We start from the raw sequence: 19,364 nt of genomic DNA on the forward strand, positions 1-19,364 counted from the left end.
TTCCAACTATCACTAGTTTGTATGCTTTCGATTCACTTGCATACCTACAATAGTTAAATTAATGAAATAAAATTAAAAATAATTAATTAAATTAACTTAAGGAATAAATTATGAAGCTTTGTGTTTAACATTACTGAAATAAAATAAGTAAATGCATTTAGCTTATTTAAATGTATGCAATATAATTTTGATTATTCTTCTCCTACGTTGAATATTGTATCAAATCATTTTTGTAATTTCTACAAAAATACGATGACAACTTGCTATCTCTCTCATTTGAGCTTTACGCACGTTTTACGATCCAACTTTTAAGGGCCGCTTTTGCTCGGTTTTCTTTATTTTTTTTCCAACATAATTGTATATTTCTTAGAGTAATAACTTTTATATTTATCGGCGGCCGTTATACGCTGCACGTCGCGGGGCGGGGGGCCAGGGGCTGTTTCTCTCGCGAAGATTTACAGCGCACCTCCGCGAAGGGTCGATACCCACCGCTTTTCGGTCAAATTACGCTTCGGGAAATGTGTCACTTCCGAGGGAACATGCATTACTAACAAGTTATCTATTTTCGGGAGTTTATTTTCTTCTTTCTTTAAATGTACAAGTGCTACTTTATTACAGCGATACAACAGCTGTAAATGCGGCTAATACAAACTGGAAAAACACGATTGTATATAGGTACAACACTCATGAGAAGAATAGAAAAAAGTAAACGTAGCAGGAATCGAACCTGGGTCTCTTGGGTATCGTGCGCTACTTTTTTAAAAAAGATTTTTTCTATTTGCTATATTTTCTCATGGGTGTTTTCACAATAATTATGTATGTTCAATAATTAGAATGGTACATTCTTAAAATCTTGTGAATTATTCGTTGAATAAATGAAATAGTTAATAACGATTGTATATTTTGTACTATATTTAGATTTTCACTAAATCTCGTCTGGATCGACTCCTAATAATAATTGTTGTAGTGTCTACGTTAAGTTTACGTTACCACTTTGTACCAATATAAAGCATGAATTAAGGAACTTATAGGCACTGTTGTGGTATATAAATAAAACAAGGTTTAAATCCTTATCAAAAAATAATTAAATTAAAATAAAATTCTCAACTGACAAGAATCCACAGTTAACAAACACTCTTAAAATAACCAATAAAATGTTGAACAACTACAAAAATGCTTAAAGAGAAACCCAGGTCACATAAAACTACTCAAATGTAATTGTACAAATTATAAAATCTAAGTTTGGTATATCAAATATTACTTTGATGGTATGTTGACCGTAATTGGCTACTTTTTTCTGTTTTAAACTCCGTATACACATCGAAAATAAATGCCAACATTTTGATTGTGTTTCCTCGAGCAAATCGAGTAGTAGTTGTTATTTTATAATGCTCGTATAAGTTAAAATAATCGTCGTCATATTAAATCGTCGTCATAATAAATCGTCATATTAAAAAATGTATTTTTGAATTAATAAATCATTTCAAATTATTAGCACTATTGTAATTAATTACCCTATTATCCTTAAATTGACTCTCAATGACTACTCAATGACTATTGTGTACCTTTATATACGATAATTACAAGCCAAGATAAACAAGATTTAATACATTGATAATGTTGATTTGGTAAGCTCTATTTATTCTACTCAGATCTATTGGTTATTAATTAACGAGATTAGGTTTCAATTAACATTCCAGACGAAATTTTATGAGATTTTATAAAATCTATTCTCAGATTGCTAAACATCTAAACCTACACTCTAATAATATGATGGTTGATTCATCATCTAAATGTCTACATTTTTATAGTGAAAATTAAATTCATTAGAACGGTTCAAATTAAAAAATAATTATCCAAAAATATTAATGACATAAAAATATTAATCACTTATATTAGTTATATTCAATTAAATATGAAAATCACAACGAACAACGAACAAAAACTCGTTTGATTAAGGCTATACTTCAGCTGGGGCACGGTCTAAAACGATCGTGACTACGTGACGCGAAGATTGTGCAAACGACGCGTGCAGAACAAAACATAATTTATCATAAAAATTCAACATGCGTCCATTTAATGTTATGTTTATCGTTCTATTAGTAATAATAATAATATATTCATTTGCATGTTTTCATTTTCAAGTAAATGGGTAACGTTTTTTTAGTCATCTTTACACGAATTAAGAATTAATTCCCCCGACGCCATCACAAAACAAATTGACGTGTTCACAGCTCTAATTTCGCTCTTCGATTGGAAGCGACTCCGAAATTTCGTCTCACCTATAGTTGAAAATTATTTGCCGTTTCACTGAAGTATGCTCTTAAGTAAATCATAACGTTCATTCAAAATTTGACTAAAACATACAAAACATAGTGTGTGGATCATAGACTATAGATACATCTAGACGCCACCCGTTGCATTGCTAAATGAAGCCGCGTGCCTTGCGTTTGGTTTGTGTGCGAGCGAACGCATTCGTCTACAAATGTTCGAGACCATAGACCATTTCGCTAGTGCTCGCACTAGACTCGCAGAATTAAAATATAATTTTCTATTTTTTTACGTTATATAGTATTTTTAAGCGGTCAAAATGCAACCATTAGATAAAGATATCCATAATTTAAGTTATTTTAAAGAAACACTAGGTCAGTAATATTAAAATATATAGTAATATACAAATAAATTATCACGAACATGTATCAACTTACCTATGAGACGTAATACCATCTTCTTGCTTATCAGTACGGCTACCACATTTTAAGACAACACACAGAACCATCTTTTCTACTTAATTAACTAAAAATATTTACCACTGACTTTATGTTTAACACAAAAAATAGCAATTTAGCAACACGAGGTCGCAGGTTATCGACGCTATGTGAAGCGTTTCGCCACATTTACCGGCGACAGTTTTGTAAACTAGCTCACACATATGTAGACCTTGTATCTTACTCTAACGCGTGTCGCAGAGATTGTAAGGGTGCCGAATACTTTGTCACTCGCACTCATGCATCGTTTTTGTTCAGGCCTTGAGTGTGGATGGTATTATTCCCGATTTTAATCTAGACAGATACAAAAGGTTTATTTTTGTAATCGTGATAATGCTGTAAAAATAGCCGTCGATTAATACATTAAACTGTATAATTAAATATAATTTATCATTTTGTTTAATTTATTTCTAACTGAGGTAAGTTAATTAATAAATACCATATACCTAAGCACTATTGACAACATTGTGGTGGCTATGTTTTTGTGTATGTAAGTATATTATGTGTTTTGCTCTGAAATTACCCTAGGCGAGAAATATGAATCAAAATTTAAATTATTTTCATATTTGAATAGAAGGGGTTGCAGGATGCTTTCTTTGTAAATATTTTATGTAGTCTTGTTACAACAAGGAATTACTTGCGTCTGCATAATATGGAGTGTATTAATGTGTCAAGAAATATGTCTTCGCCGCTCGCGGTTTTGCGCTAGAAAAAAGGCAGCGGAGCTTTGTGCACTGAATGTAACGGAAAAGCTCCGCAAAGGCTGCGACTGTTGCGCCGCTGCTTTGTGGTAACGCCCGCCGCTAGAGACGCCCGCCGTTAACGGCGCTGAAAAAAAACACTCGACTGTAAGTAATCAAAAGCTTCGACGCGGAAAGTTTAACGGCGAATCAAACTGAGATGATGTTTACAATTTTAAAAGCTCTCTCGGCGTTCCGTTGGGCCATTATTTACTTAGCGACTGTGATGGTAATTCTTTTCGCTAGTTCTGTCATTGGAGGAAACATATTATTTTCTTTTCCTTCGGAGCTTAATGCCAGCATCGAAAGTGATTTACATTTTACTATACCTAAAAGACTCAATATAGAAGTAAGGAAATATAATTTTATTATATTTACCACTTACATGGTTTTAACTGTCAATTATTTGTAAGAGCGGTTAGAACCCTCAATTGGTTAAAGGTTTAGTTACAGTAGAACAATTAATGAGGTTTTGTTCTGGGATTTTGTTCGATCAAGCTAACAATCGTAACCCCGGTTCCGATATTTGGTGCCGGTTGTTTAAAAAATCTATCTATTTATCTACTTATAGCCACATATACGTTGGTATATTATTGATAATGTGTTGTGTTAACAATTATATCTAATATATTATATGAGAGTTATAAATTAATTAACCATATAAAACACTAATAACTTATACAAAACTATTACATATGTGAAAACTACTCGTCATAACTCATGAACTATTTAGTTAACTTGGCTCTAATGCGCTGACAATATAGTCTAATACAATTTGGCTGCGGTCCGGTTTTCCACACACATTTATATATTCCTCATGTTACAAATTTATATTATATTATTTAGTCGAATAGATGCAATGAGTAAATAAATAGCCCTCATCTATAATGTTGACGTAGTTAACATTGTTTTACATTTATTACGTATTCTGACATTGGTGGCGCTTTTAGCAGTGGACTATAATTTGAGGGTGTTGGTAGATTACGGTTCTAGGGGGAAGAGGTTTACACTGGATGCCAGACACTGAGCTTTGTGTTGAGAGGGCTGGCGCGCGCTGGAGCCGCTTCGGTGTTCACACACTCACGCACTGGTAAACGGATGATATACTTTTGATGGATGATATATGAAATTGATAAATGATGATGATAAGTTCAGGATGGATGGCATAGACGCGACGCGACGTACACTCAAACCGTAACAGATTTAGTACAACGAAGATCCAACAGATACGTTTTCTATGAGTCACGCTGTAGTTAGCGATGGTAGCTTGCACACATCCGCTTTCTGGAGATCACTTGAGCTAACTGAATGTTATTTAATCACGGTCGCGTGATGACGTCTGGTCTTGTGACGATAATAAATAAGGGATCTGGAATTAGGTGGAAAAAAAGGGGCTAGCATATTTGGCCCAACCAGACATCATAATCGAATCTATCAATTTCTCTCAGCATATAAACTTACAACTCTCTGATATATATTCGTCCTTATATACTTATTTAGGGTAAGATTATTGAAACATTGTTTTAATTTATTTTTTAGCTTTGTATCGCTTGTATTCCTTTAATTGTCTGCACTTAATTATAAAGGTTACGGTTTTTTATATTAAGAATAGTATATGGAGGTGTATTATCGCAACAATATCTTGAACTCGCAGCCTTTTTCACGATGTGAAAACGCCCCAACTGTTAAATCCTTGTTTCCCTAATGTTTATTATTTTATTTTAGTATCTAATAATACGGGACGTTTACTTGATACAATCATGGTCGTTACCTTTTTATATGTTTTTCATTGTAGGTAAAGCATTTTCCTCATTCCTTGAATTCCACAAAAAAATCTACTGAATATCTTGTTCACACAATAAAAACATTCGACATCTTTTTTATATGCGTCCGACATAAAGAAAGGATTTGAAGTATAGGGTGACTAGAGACTGAAATACCCGTAAAAAAGCTTAAATATATAATATAATGATGTAAGTTAAAATTCAAAGAAATATTTATTGATTATTTCGATGGTAATACAGCTGAGTTCAACTTTGTTTTACTCTCGTAACAATAAATAAATTTATAATTAACTATTTCTTTGATTGAACGAATAATTCATAAGATTTAAGAATGTACCTACCATTCTAATTATTGAACATACATAATTTTGAAAAAGACTTCTGAGAAAATATATTATAACCAATGGAAAAAATCTTTTTGAAAAAAGTAAGACACCCGGCAGGAATCGAACATGCATCTCTTGGGTTTACGCCCCGTCCTCGCATTGTCCACTATGCTACTAGGTGACATACTAATTACGATTTAAGTAGTAGGTACCTACTTTGATTTAATAAACAAAAACCGATTGCCAATAGTAGCTTGATTTGGAAGAGCGCTGATGAGCAGGTATTAAAAGGCCAATGGTTAATATTTGTCGTAATTAGTATGTCAATTGAAATAAATAAAATGTGCTAATACCGCTTAGTGTACGTCCTGAGTGGCTGGCAGCGTTCGGCGCAGCGTTGGTTTTTTTTTTTAGTTTTAATGATAGTGTTGATCGGAACTAGCTGGCGCTGACAGTGAATAATTCAGTGGTTAACTTTCAAAACTGGACACGTCCCATATATGCTGAACATGAGTTATTATCGGAATATCATAACATAATATAACCTCATACACACTTTGTTGACTTTCAAAAATAGCCACAAAACACCAATTTCATATTGAAAAAAGGTTTCAAAAAGTAGGTTGACATTCAAATAGGGACACGTCCAACGTTGTTGACATTCGAAATGAGACATGTCACTTTCAGCTAATGGCGGGACTATATTGAGTCACGTTATCATACAATCTCACAGTTTGATTTTTCTCGCGTGCGTGTTTTCGCTCTGTGTTTTTATTTGAAAAGTTCATTTATCTCCGAGGAGTGAATAGTGGACATGTCCAGTTTTGAAAAATATCCACTGAATTCCTTTTTAGACGTGCGTTATAGGTACGATATGAAATTGCTGTTAGGAAATAGAAAAATCACCTCTTGTGTGTTTACCTATTATTTGATTATAAAGTGTGTAAATCCGAAATCTATTTATTGTTAACGTTTATTAGAATGTTGTTTAGTTATCCTGTACACGAGAGAGGGGGATAGTAGTGAGAGGGAGAGGGCACGTGCGCACATCAACATCAAACTTCGCCGCTCGCTAGCAGCGCAGATTTAAAACATTTTTTCGACCTCGTAAAAAAAATCTCACAAACTCTTTTGACATTTTTTTTTTGGTCTGGCAGTGATACACAATAAATTATTTCGCGACGTACAAATTCTTTCCAAAATATTGTGCAATTATTTTTAGGTTCTGTTATTTTTTTTATATCCTGAATTAGGTTGACCAATTTTAAATGAATGTCTATAATGCTCAAATTACATTGGCAGATTGCGCCTGGCCCGATCGTCTGCCACGATTGCCAAAATCCATTATCTATGGTTTTCCCGGATCGATCGCGATCGTGAACAAATTGAAACAAATTCTATTTCCGTCTGTCACGATCCATTCATTAGCAAGCGAAAATTGCCGAGAACGTACAAAAATATCCGAACATGCGCCCGCTAGGTTTGACAACTGAGTTTTGCTATTTTGCAACAAACAAACAAATATATAATACTGAAATGTCATTTTGATTTCCATATTAACGCACATATATATTAATAATTTAATTGCTAGGACCACCCCTTAGCAAGCAATAATAGTGGATATTCTAAAAGTTTCAAATGTAGTCGGGAAGTTAGTTAAAAATCGATTGCAAGATCTGTACTGGATAAACAACCACCGGACAAACCAGAGTACGAGCTAAGAAAAACGTGGTAAAAATGTACTTAAATTCCGTTATTTTATTTACGAATTTTAGGTTTACTTTATGGTTGCGATATTATTTAGACATAGATACAAAAAAAACTACGGCTACCGTTTAGCATTCGTCCATGTTATCAAACAGAGAGGACAATTAACATAAATATTGACTTGCTAGCCCAGCTTGTATTGAAACAAAATGCCTTATACTTATGTTTAGTTAAAAAAAAAAAAACACGTCTCAGATTACAACTGTTGACGACCACTGCCAACGCAGAGCATAAAGCACCGACGGGGTGGTGTACCTACGGTGGGAGCACCATCTCACGCACGCGGTCGAAATGCAAGAAATGCCGCCCACCCTGCTCCCTCCCCGCCCTACCAGCCCTGTCACCCATTCGACTCGTCGTCCCTTCACTTCCCTGGATTCAGCCCTGGCCGCGGAGCCCGCAATAAAAAAACAGCAATGTTTTTTCTTCTACACAAATAAACTACTAGGCAACCATTGGTTTTAGAACCTGTGTCAAATTGAAAAGGATTTTTATTAATTAGCACATTATGATAGTTAATGATAGTATTTGATATAAAAAGACAGTGTATAATGTAAATTAAAATAGTTTCATGTGGTGAAGTGGTGAATACAACACATTTCAAAATATGAATTATCAAATAAATAAACGCTAAGTACACTGGATTGATGATGGTATTCGACTGACTAATCTAATTGAGTTAGTGCGATATTGAAGAAAGTTAATAGTTATAGATTAACTGAGCATGACTTCATAAGCCATAAGGCTGTATTGACCACATTGTGTAAAGATAACTAACTCTACTTAGGTCGAAATAAGCCTTGTCATTCATGATTAAATTTTGAAATTAGGGTATTTTTTGCTGATATTTTTAATAGCCATATCCTGTTATGTACGATGCACAATTATTCTCTCTCAATTTCAATTAAATTATAAATTATTCCAAAGTTACTAATTAAAATTATGTCAAAACTAAATCGGAACAGTACTTTAAAGAAACAACTTTATAATAATTTAAAATACAAAACCAAATTGCCAATAAGTAACACAATTTAGAAATCTCTTCAGAAAGTATTGTAGAAACCTGTAGTTAACTTTGTCACAATTAAATAGGACACGTATAGCTTAGTGGTCAGAGCACATTGGCGCAGGTTCGAATCCTGCTGGGTGTCGTAGTTTTCTCAAAAACATTTTTTCTGTAAGTTATTTATTTCTCAAAAGTGTTTTCAAATTATGTATGTTCAACTTTATCTTTTTCTTATTGTGCCATCCCATAGCGGACGTCGGCCACCATCAAGGCGATCTTAGATTTGTCATCTGCTACTCGGAACAGTTCAGTGGAGCTGCACTCGTACCTATCACGGAGGTTCTTAAGCCACGAAATGCGGCGCCGTCCTCTGCTACGCTTAGCATTGATCTTTCCTTGAATGAAAAGTTGGGGAATGCTGTAATTTTGTCCTCTTAATGTGGCCGATGTACTGTAGTTTCCTGGTTTTGATACTACGCAGAATTTCTCGGTCCTTTCCCATTCGATTTATAATTTCAACATTTGTCAGTCCGAAGAATGTTATAACAGTTTATAAATTTGAAATTGTTCTTCTTAAATGTTGTTGTTATTGACTTACATCTAGTATGGAGCACGATAGATATAGATAAATTGTTAGGCAAATGTTGACAACGACTAATAAAAAAATCTGAAATCTGACCATAATCCGGCTCGCATGCCAACGTTTACCGCTCGATGGCTTAAACAAGACATGGCCCAAAGCCGACTGACATTCCTTCACGAGTGGCCGCACCGACACGCACCATGCCGAATAAAAAAGGGTGAGAACTGTGCCCACCCCTATTCAGGTCGAGTGTAGGTACGTACACAGGTGAAATAGTAAATTTGTAATTCTTATATCTGTGGTTACGTGTCGGATCAAGCAGGTGAGGTACTTTTGTACGTTGGTAATGTATTCCCACAAGGTACACGCTCGTGTATCGCTTATACGGATTACGACAAATAAAATCGATTGTTTATACATTTTACAGCGGTGTCGTTAACTAATATACAATGACCACTTCAAAATGATGACATAATTTTTATATATTACATATTATTATATATATTTTTTTTTGCGAAATCAAAGTACGTTTGGTTACATTATATGCATTATATCTTCAATCTTAACGTTACATAACATTATATACTTAGTAAAATATGGCCAGTGAACTTTTTATTAGAGTTTTGTAATTGAATAATTTTAGAGGAAGTTTTCTTCAACATATTTTCGTAAAATATAATTTTAATAAACTAATCATAAAACAATATGTACTTTATTACGAAGGTGAATCTGTGTAGTTACAATTACAGTGTCTATTCACTTTAAGGGCTTGTTTAAACGGGGCTAGCTAGATGTTTTATACAACCCCACAACTGACATGTTCTTGTCTATGCTCATTTATAGAGCATAGACAAGAACGCAACGGAATTTCCACGGTTGTCACAGAGCGCTTCAATAATGTAGTCGACACGACCAGCTCCTCCTTTTCCTTTCAATATAAAATTCAAAAGTATTATAAACATTTACTCAAAACTTAAATTAATATAGGTACTGTCTTTTTATAGTACCGAGTAATAACAACTAAGTAATATATTTGCGCCATTTATTATAAACGATACAAATTGTTTGTAATCATTCAACACTGCCCATTACATGTCACACACACAAGCAACCTTCTGATTTAAAATTATAACGGGGGTAGTTGAACGAAACAGTTAACGACTACACACCTTATATAATTCGGGATTAGTGCGAGTAGTGATTACTAATGATTAGCTCAAGTCTGTGGAAACATGTAAACCAACCTTAAGGCATAATACAATACCAACTTGATATCAAATCATATTGACGTTTTGTCATCATTTTGAAGTGGTAATTATATATGAGTTAACGACATATCTGTAAAATGTATAAACAATCGATTTTATTCGTCGTAATCCGTATAATAGTAAATTATACTATAATTTTATGCCAAATATGCAAAAAATAGTATAATTTTGAAGAATTAAAAACGAAAAAGGTTCCGTGTACTATACTTTTTTCAGATGTAGGTACTATAATTTTAGGTCATCGTACTTTATTCATCATAGAAAAAGATGGCAACACTGGTTACATGTGTTGATAAAATAATAATTTCAAAAAGTCACGGACGACTCATTCTCAATTTTTAGCACGCCACATTTTAGTATTAATATATTTTTTATGATCGTTAATTGTTAATTTCTGAAATGAAAAAAGACAGTAAATTATAATGACATATACATATTATTATGTTTTACAAAGTTTACTGATCATTTAGTATTTAGTCTTAGCTTTTCAAAGATACCCAAATTCACAATTTTCGACCTTCACACGGCACCTGCTAGTCCTGCGACCTTACATAACCATTCGATAGAATTGGTGTAAAATTGGAAATGTTCTATTTTGTCCACGATCCAACCCACCAACTGATATCTGACCTTTTTATGACGCCGATCATCGTAGCAAATTGTCGGCAGGGATCGCGTCAGTTCGTGTTACTTGAGCATAACGGGTGAAGAAACATGACGGGCGGTAGAAGGGAAATGTTAACTAAGGCATACAGTATGTAGCTACAATACGACAGAAAAGTTGATTAACACACCTAATTAGTATGCATACAATTTAAATGTAGTCAACTTCTCTTTATCTATAAACGCTGTCTTTGTTTAACTGTTTATTTACTTAATATTTACTGTGCGTGCTGTCTTACAAGTCTTTGATCATAAAGTGTTTGAAATTTACCCAGCTAACCTAGCGGTTATAAAGGGGTGTTCATATATTATGTTATTGAGAGAATAATTATTGGTTTAAAGGTTATATTATTATGACATGTGACATTACAGTATTTGTTAAAGGAAATAGAAAATTGTTTATAATAATATAATGTGTATGAAAAACTAAAAAAAAACGATTATACTTTACGATTAATATCCTAACATATTTGCTATGTCCAAAAATATCATATACTCATTCATATGGATTACTCTGTTGTGATGTAGAAAGTATTACACAGGAAAACAATCGACTACACCTATGATAGGTAGCCAGCCATATGTTGGTAATTGAGAACCTTGTTGATTTTGTAGATTTCTCAGAACGTCTACGAATTCTAAAAATAGTAATCGTAGGTACATTTACGGAATACGTACCAACATCAGAGATTATGCAGAATTCATATTCTAGATACAATGCTCCCGAATTTCCATCAACTTTAGTAGGTTTACTAAATATGTCACAAATAACGTCATAATATTTCCTATGGTTAAGATGGATTTGCGTAAAGATCTAGGTACAAATAGCCCCAAAGTTACAGCTTCTTCTGGCTCCCAATCAATACCGGCAAATCCACAGATACCCTGATAATATTAATAGGGATGATGGATTACGGTTAAAAACGTCATGGCTTCCGGCACTATCAGCAAAATCTAATATTCGAGCCGGTATCCCCGGTCATAATGATTGACAGATTACTCTGAGCAACGTTTGCTCTTAGATAATCGGATTCCTTTTGACATTCTAAGAGCAACGTTTACATTTACATACATACACTACATTTCATCATAAAACATATCTCTTGATAATGGCCTCTGCAACGAGCCCGAAACGTCGAGTAAAGAAAGAAGAAGGAGACACGGTGAAAGCCCAAGAATATACTACGATAATACCGGCAAGTTTTCCAGTCGATAGTGGTAGTATCGACTAACAAACGATGCAGAAGAGTGGCTTGAATCTTTGCTTATTTGACTGCATCAAAAGCTTTTCGAAAAAGTCAATAGATGGCTGAAAATATTAGAATAATTGCGGCCTGGAAAAAAACCGGAAATTTCCGGGTCCGGTATGATAAGGGATGTAATTGGAATTATGCTTTAAGTAGATAAACCACATTGAAAAACAAACTATATTTATTTTATGAGGTGGTTGATGCGTAAGGGAAATGTTATAAACAAAATGACAATCTCGAATACAGTATATATGATTGAAACAGGCTGATTAGGATAAACGATAAATAATAATACATGCCACTTCTGCATTAGCTATCTATCCCAGTCAGTGGAGTCTTACTCGAGGACTTCGTGTTGCATCTCGGTGAAATCACAAAAAATGGGTGTTATTGTGATTGCTTCGCTTCTAGTACTGTAGGTACTATTGTTTTACTATAGTAATGTTATTGGGTCTCACGGGCTATTGTAGTGTTTAAAAGAATATACTTATATGTGTATTACATATATTTTTAATAATAATAAAAAAAAACGAATTATTAGTATGAAGTTAGCAGCGTGAGCGACTAAACTGTGTTGCCACACGATTATTTTATAAATATTTAATTGGAATACTTTGACAGATTTATTCAATTGTATTTAATTATAACACTGATAAAGTAGTTAATAAATTATTTAAATTTTATTTTAACTATTCATTTATACTGATTCAATTTATATTGTGCCGTTTGCACAGTTTCACAATTCTTGACAATTTAATTTTTTTTAAATTCATCATCGTGGAAATACATTTTAAAAGTTGGTAAAAAAATTAACATCGTGACTTCAAAAGCTAGCAGTTTATATTGGTGTTATTTCGATTTAATATAATTTGATTTTATAGGCATGCTGTTATAAAAACAGTTATATTAACATTTTTCTTGGAAATTTAAAAATAAATCATTTGAAAATAGGACCTCATTTACAAAATGTTAAATAATTATGTCTTTAAAGTCGATTTACTTAACTTCATTAACTACATAATATGCATTTCAATCATTTTACTATACAACTCAAAAAAATATATTGATTATTTCACTTATAAAATATTAATCAATTATTTATTTTCTTTCACTGCAGCAAATACATATTATCGCGTCCACCCCTTCCACCTATGAGTGGTAATGGGGGGATGTTTACTTTTAACCCCTCTGTGCGTGCTGGGGGTCAAATGTGGGGACACTGTGTCGAACACGATTTGATCCCCAAACTTAAAGTGAGGTCTTTTGTGAACCTTTTCAAGAGGTTCCTATATAAATAAACAAGTGCAGTTGACCGCGGGGTAATGAGAGGTCGTATATGGCTCTAGTAGTAATATATTCATCGCTGTATATAGAAATAATACATATAATATAACATCAAATACAAGAGTTTGTGGAAATGGACGATAACTACAGAAAATTTGTATGTGTTGAAAACGTACATCGAAGGGTCAAGCCAGGGATTTCCAATCATGATTACACGAGAATTCTTAAAATATTGTAAAAGTACAACTTGAAACATTTTTGGTTATGGAGTAAAAAATCTACCCTCACCATATTGCATATAATTGAAACATGTTAAGATAATTCGTGTATTCGAAGTGAATTCAATATATTGGATTATTATTTTCAAACACTACTGGCAGCGTCGTATATATGCAGGCCATGCGTTGCTTATTTGATTGGTATGTTAAAAGAGTGTGATTAATAAAAAAAATCAAATTCAATTCTCTGGAGATGGATTTTTTTCGGCACTAACCGGCGGTCTATTCTTGTACATATTGTATACATCAAATTTTTAAAACCACGCATAGATAATAAAAAGAATACCTATGTGGTAGAATTTTGACGCTGCTTAAGTCTTTCAGTGCTACATACGCGCCAGGCGCGTAACCATTAGTTGGACATTAGATATAATTAGTATGATATTTAAATGTGGTAATTAATTAGTAATAATCTGGGCAGCAGTGAATGTGATAACTCATTAAAGGTGATAAGCTGTGACTGTATTACACTATTATATGTATTACCTACCGTAATATAGTTTGTCATTCGGGCAGGGGTTTATCTATATTTTAGAAAATTACCATAAACAGGTTGATAATCACTGGTTTAGACCATTGCTTCTCAACCTTTTTAGCTTCGGTGAAATTCATTGTTTTTTTTTTATATTTTGCGTATTTCACACGAGGAAACCAACCAAATATTATTATAACTATTAGGAATATATTAAATAAAAAAAGAATAATTTATTTTAGAGGTAATTAGGCGGAATTTATTTATTAGACCGACATTAAAATTATTTATAAAGTCGCAATGCTTGCCGTTTCAGAAAATGTTTTGTATCGATGCTTGAAAGAGCCACTCGTAATTCATTTCTAACAAAGTTTTAAGATGACCTTCTTAAATTACTGATAATGACTCTGTTTGCACCGTTTTCGATCATTATTAATTATTAACAACAATTATTACAACTGTACATTTTGTTTTATTTCCATCGTTATGTATGTATGTAATATTGTAACATTCCCGTAGAAAGTATAAGAATGAAAGTCAGTATTGAAAATACTTTTAGATGGTGCTCAATTCTAGAAGTCTTGAAAAATATTTTAGTATTTCTATTCTTGATAATATACCCTTTCAGTTCCACCACCTAATGCTTGAATATATTTTTTTATTGATAATCAAATTGTATGTATGCCAAGAAGAGATAATTTCTTTTACTTAATGGGGGACATTCTCAGCGTAGGTCAAAATGGAGCTTTTATTGCATTTTCAAAGCATGATCCTGGATATTCCTTAAACGTTGTAGATAATCTATTTATATAATTTTTAACCCTTATTATCCTTTATATTTATTTTAAACATTTGATGACTGCATAAAGTATTTTTATTACATAAAATAGTATTCTTTTAAACCTCTCGCTCTAATGTTTTAGAATATAGTCATATTTCAGTACATGCATGTGCAGTGGTGTTAAGATTTTTTACATTTATTAATTTTTAAACGCATTTATAAAACCATTAGTATAATTTATGTCGACATTATTATAGTGAAATATTTACGATAAAAAATTATATTGATAATCTCTGTGATCCCAAATTTGACAAGAATTAGGCATTTTATTATTCAAAAAATGGGCAAGATTAACACATTTGAAGATAATTCCAAAGATACTAATTATAAGCTATGTCTTTGACCATTCAAATGTGATAAACATCCTACGAATAATGATTGCTTTATAATAATTATTGACCTAAGAATAAGGTAGTGTTTTTTTGAAACACGCCATTTCTTTTGGCATTCCCTAGTGGTTAAGCTACAACATACGGCCGTAGCCATAAATTGACAAACTACAATTGAAGTATGGAGTAAAATGATGTTAACGCGCGTGTTTGAACATTGTAGGTATTATATGTAGAGTATTGTAGGATATTTTTTGTTATCAAACTTTAAAAATATACTTACCAATATAAAAAGTGGATAAAATTAAACTTAGGTATTCAAGATAATAACGTGAGTCGTAGATCCAATCGATAAGATCTTAATAGTTAAACCACTAGTCACATAAGATATAATATTAATTTACATAGTTAGCAGTATTGGCATTGTATTAATCTATTGAAAACAATGAAATCATTTATAAACTTTTCATCTGAAAGCTAACAAAGTAAACGATAGAAACGGTACTGAGATGCTAACCAATTTTTCTTTGCCCTTTGGGCTTTTTTAACCGGCTGGTCTTCCACCTCTCTTCTGGATAAATAATAAAATCAAAAAGTAGGCATTCATGATTTTCATGATTCAATCAGTTTTGAACATTTATATCTATACATTCATCTCGGAATTACTGAGAATTACAGAGATACACAAAACGTGTTAAGTTATGATAGCCGGTTTCACGTTGGTATAATGAAGTGTTATACTTCCGTATGAAAGTTGCTCGTAGCACCTTTAATCTTCCAAATTCAAAACTTTTTGCTGTTGCGTGTTTCAGATGTAGTTAATCAATCCATCGATTCAGCAGGTTTTAGTATGGCCATATGTTTGTTCAGTGCCTTTTAAGTACATATAACTTTGATTATCGAACTGCATTGGTCTCCATTAACTGATATAGGGCAATGGTACCACCAGCCGAAAGCCCGTACAAGACAATCAACCTGTAGCGGCTCTAATTCAACCAGTCCATTGTAGACCTCTGGACAGAGTAGACGTGCATTATAGTCACGCACGCAAGCTTAAATTAACATATTTATATTATAATCAACCCATTTGGTTTATTAAAACATATATCGAAAGTACTCACACGGCTTTCCCTGATCATCCACCAAATCCAATACGATAAATCTCTTCAGAATTATGTGGATACACAGATAGTGGAAAAAGACCCATTGTAGATCCTGCGGTTTCAAATTTTTACAGAATTCAACGAATTTTGGCTTATGTAAAGACGCATTTAGACCAAGCGAGCGAATGTTTGTTCTTCCCTCACTCCGGCAAAATTCTTATGCTCACTTAAAAAAAGCGAGAGAATTTCGCTGGAGTGGGGGAATAACAGACATTCGCTCACTAAATGCGGCTCAAGACGATGATCCCTACCATAAACATTACTTAATGCACGAAACGTTTGTTTAATCGGTTAGGCACTGACTTTATTGATAAAATTAAATCATTTCAGTACGTTGTTGAACTGTTTATTCTTATACATCCTGTATTATTTATTGAATAAAAAAAGAATATCCTAATGGCGAAACCGGTATTGGTTTAATACGCCGTTTACACGTGCATCGATGTAGGTACTTTTGACAGTAAGTATTATCACGGCCATCACAAGAAAATGTATGGGTAAACACGTATTATCTGCAGTTGCAAGCTTGCATGCATGAATCAAAAAAAGTTCGGAAGCTTCTGAATTTTCATGCGACAGTAGGGATTTTTTCCATCTGCGCCTGTGCAGTAGAACGATAATGGCGAACCTGCCGGCAAAAAACGAACTATACTCATTTTGAGGTTAACCGATTTTCACTACCTGTCAAATAGTACCATAAAATGACAACATTGCTTCTCGCTAACACTTGAAGAATGAGATTGGATAGACAGTCAGCACTTTTACGTGTAAACAGTTATTGTCACGCCAGTAAATCCATATTAATATAATTGTGGAAATATGTAATAAAAAAATTAAAAAAATGTAATTAAAATTATATTTAATTGATAGTTATTTCCAATAAAAAAATAGTTGAATTGCCAAATAATTCCTTAATGATTACTAAAACAGGGCTAAATCGGTTGTCGTTGCGCGAAAGGAAGTTCTGTTAGCGACATTGAGAGGCACTCCCAACAAAGGTTGAATAACGCCTCAAAGGGAACAGGTGCGCCGAATATCTTACCTGTCAAAGACAAAGTGTTGAATTATCTAAGAGGGCTGCCTCCTCTACTTTTTCTCCTTCGCGATGTCTGACTGCAAAACGAGGTCGCAATGCTGCCTGATTATTCTACTACCGTAGATATAAATAAATTTGCAAGGGCTCTCTCAGTTTTTAGGGAACTTTTTTTTAACAAGACGACAGAAAAAAAATACGAACATACGTTCTACGCATATAGCTAGGACATTATTAATTTATAAGCAGACGCGATGAAATACGGAAATTAAAAATATATAGATACATATAATGAAGAAATAGACTGATTCAATTCTACTTTTTTTAATAGATTAAAATTGACGCCTCTCTTTCCGCACCTCACCTCATCACTCCACCGCTGTTAGTTGATCACTGTACCCAATCAAAGAATTGCTGCAAGTGCATTATTTTATCTTACCTTTGTGTTGGTACTTTTTATTATATCGAGATGATTAATTGGTAAGTACCAAAAACGTTGTCTATGGTCTATAAAACTTTCATCTATATTGGTTTCGTAGTTTTTGAGCAATAACGGAACTAACAGGCAGACAGATACAGATTAAAAAAAAACTTCTTTAATTACGCGATACCTATTAGCTCTCGGCGTGGACGAGTACCAGATTGTCTACTTCTGAATACATATACCAAGATTTCGATTTTAGAAGTAATATTGTTTTTATATTTGTGGCAGAGCATGGTTCTAATATGAAAATCGAATGTATAACAACCATTTCTCGTAAATAATATCAGAAACGTCATCGGTCACATCGAAATGATGTATTTTCTCTAAAAACAATGTAGATATAGCATCTATTTATAACTAATGAAGCTGCATGTTTTTCCGATGTAGGTGTGATCACATTCGTTGCATGTTAATTAATAAATTCCGCTGTTTTACAAATGCCATTTAAAACACGTTTAAATCCTTTGTAAAGAATGTCATTCGCTCCACTATTACACTAATCCACTTCGACAAATTTATGGCAATACCATTTACGAATAAGTCATGAGATAAGATAGACCACGCTAATAATATTCGGCTGCCTCCAGATTCAGGCAATATATTTTTCAATGCAAACACCGTAGGTAAATGTATCTACTAGCTGTTCTCGAATTCTTTACATTAACCCTGAGTGGGTTTTCTTTCCTTCGTCTTATCTTTATGGCTGTAGGTTGGTTCTCTCTTGCTTTCACTAAATTTCCCATTTCATGTTTTTTTTTCTCTTTAGGCAGTAAATTTTTCCCGCTTTTTCGAGTGTGATCGCTCATGGGTCGTTTACACGGTGGGTTCGATCACCAATCAAGTCAGTATCAATGCGAGATTTGTGTACTATTAACTTAGGCTTCCCCATATTCCTGTAACTATAAAACTTCTATAAATTTACTAGTACTTTAGTTGAGTAATGTTTCATCTGGATTATACATACAAGATTTTATACAGCAATTTAGATTACTATATTGACAAAAAATTGACACTCAATATTTTTTAACTAATACTTATAACTTTTTAAAGAGTGATATAAATTGATATATCTCATTAGTTAACTCCATTAAATTCCCAATACGGTTTTACACTTCTTGAATGTAGGTAGTATTATTGATTATTATTTAATCATCTATTATTAGGGTTTTGACGATGTATACGCCTATTGACTGTATTATTTTTTTTTTATATTAATAACCATGCCCTTGCTTTTTCGTACAAGGTGGTTGGGTGGGTTAGTTGCATTGATGTGGGGCTTATTAGGTTCCTCCATTTATATCTTTAATTTTCTTTATGGCCAGGAT

At 33.2% G+C, this 19,364-nt stretch overlaps 1 protein-coding gene across 1 annotated transcript in view; it reads left to right on the forward strand.

Moving 5' to 3' along the window:
* Positions 1 to 19,364, forward strand: part of tutl (immunoglobulin superfamily member turtle) — a 654,981-nt gene that overhangs the window by 388,085 nt on the left and 247,532 nt on the right. The gene's annotated exons all lie outside the window — the stretch shown is intronic.

This window comes from Rhyacophila brunnea, unplaced genomic scaffold (genome assembly GCF_057557595.1).
Source record: "Rhyacophila brunnea isolate RB1 unplaced genomic scaffold, BYU_Rbru_1.0 scaffold_11, whole genome shotgun sequence".
Taxonomy (NCBI): Eukaryota; Metazoa; Arthropoda; class Insecta; order Trichoptera; family Rhyacophilidae; genus Rhyacophila; species Rhyacophila brunnea.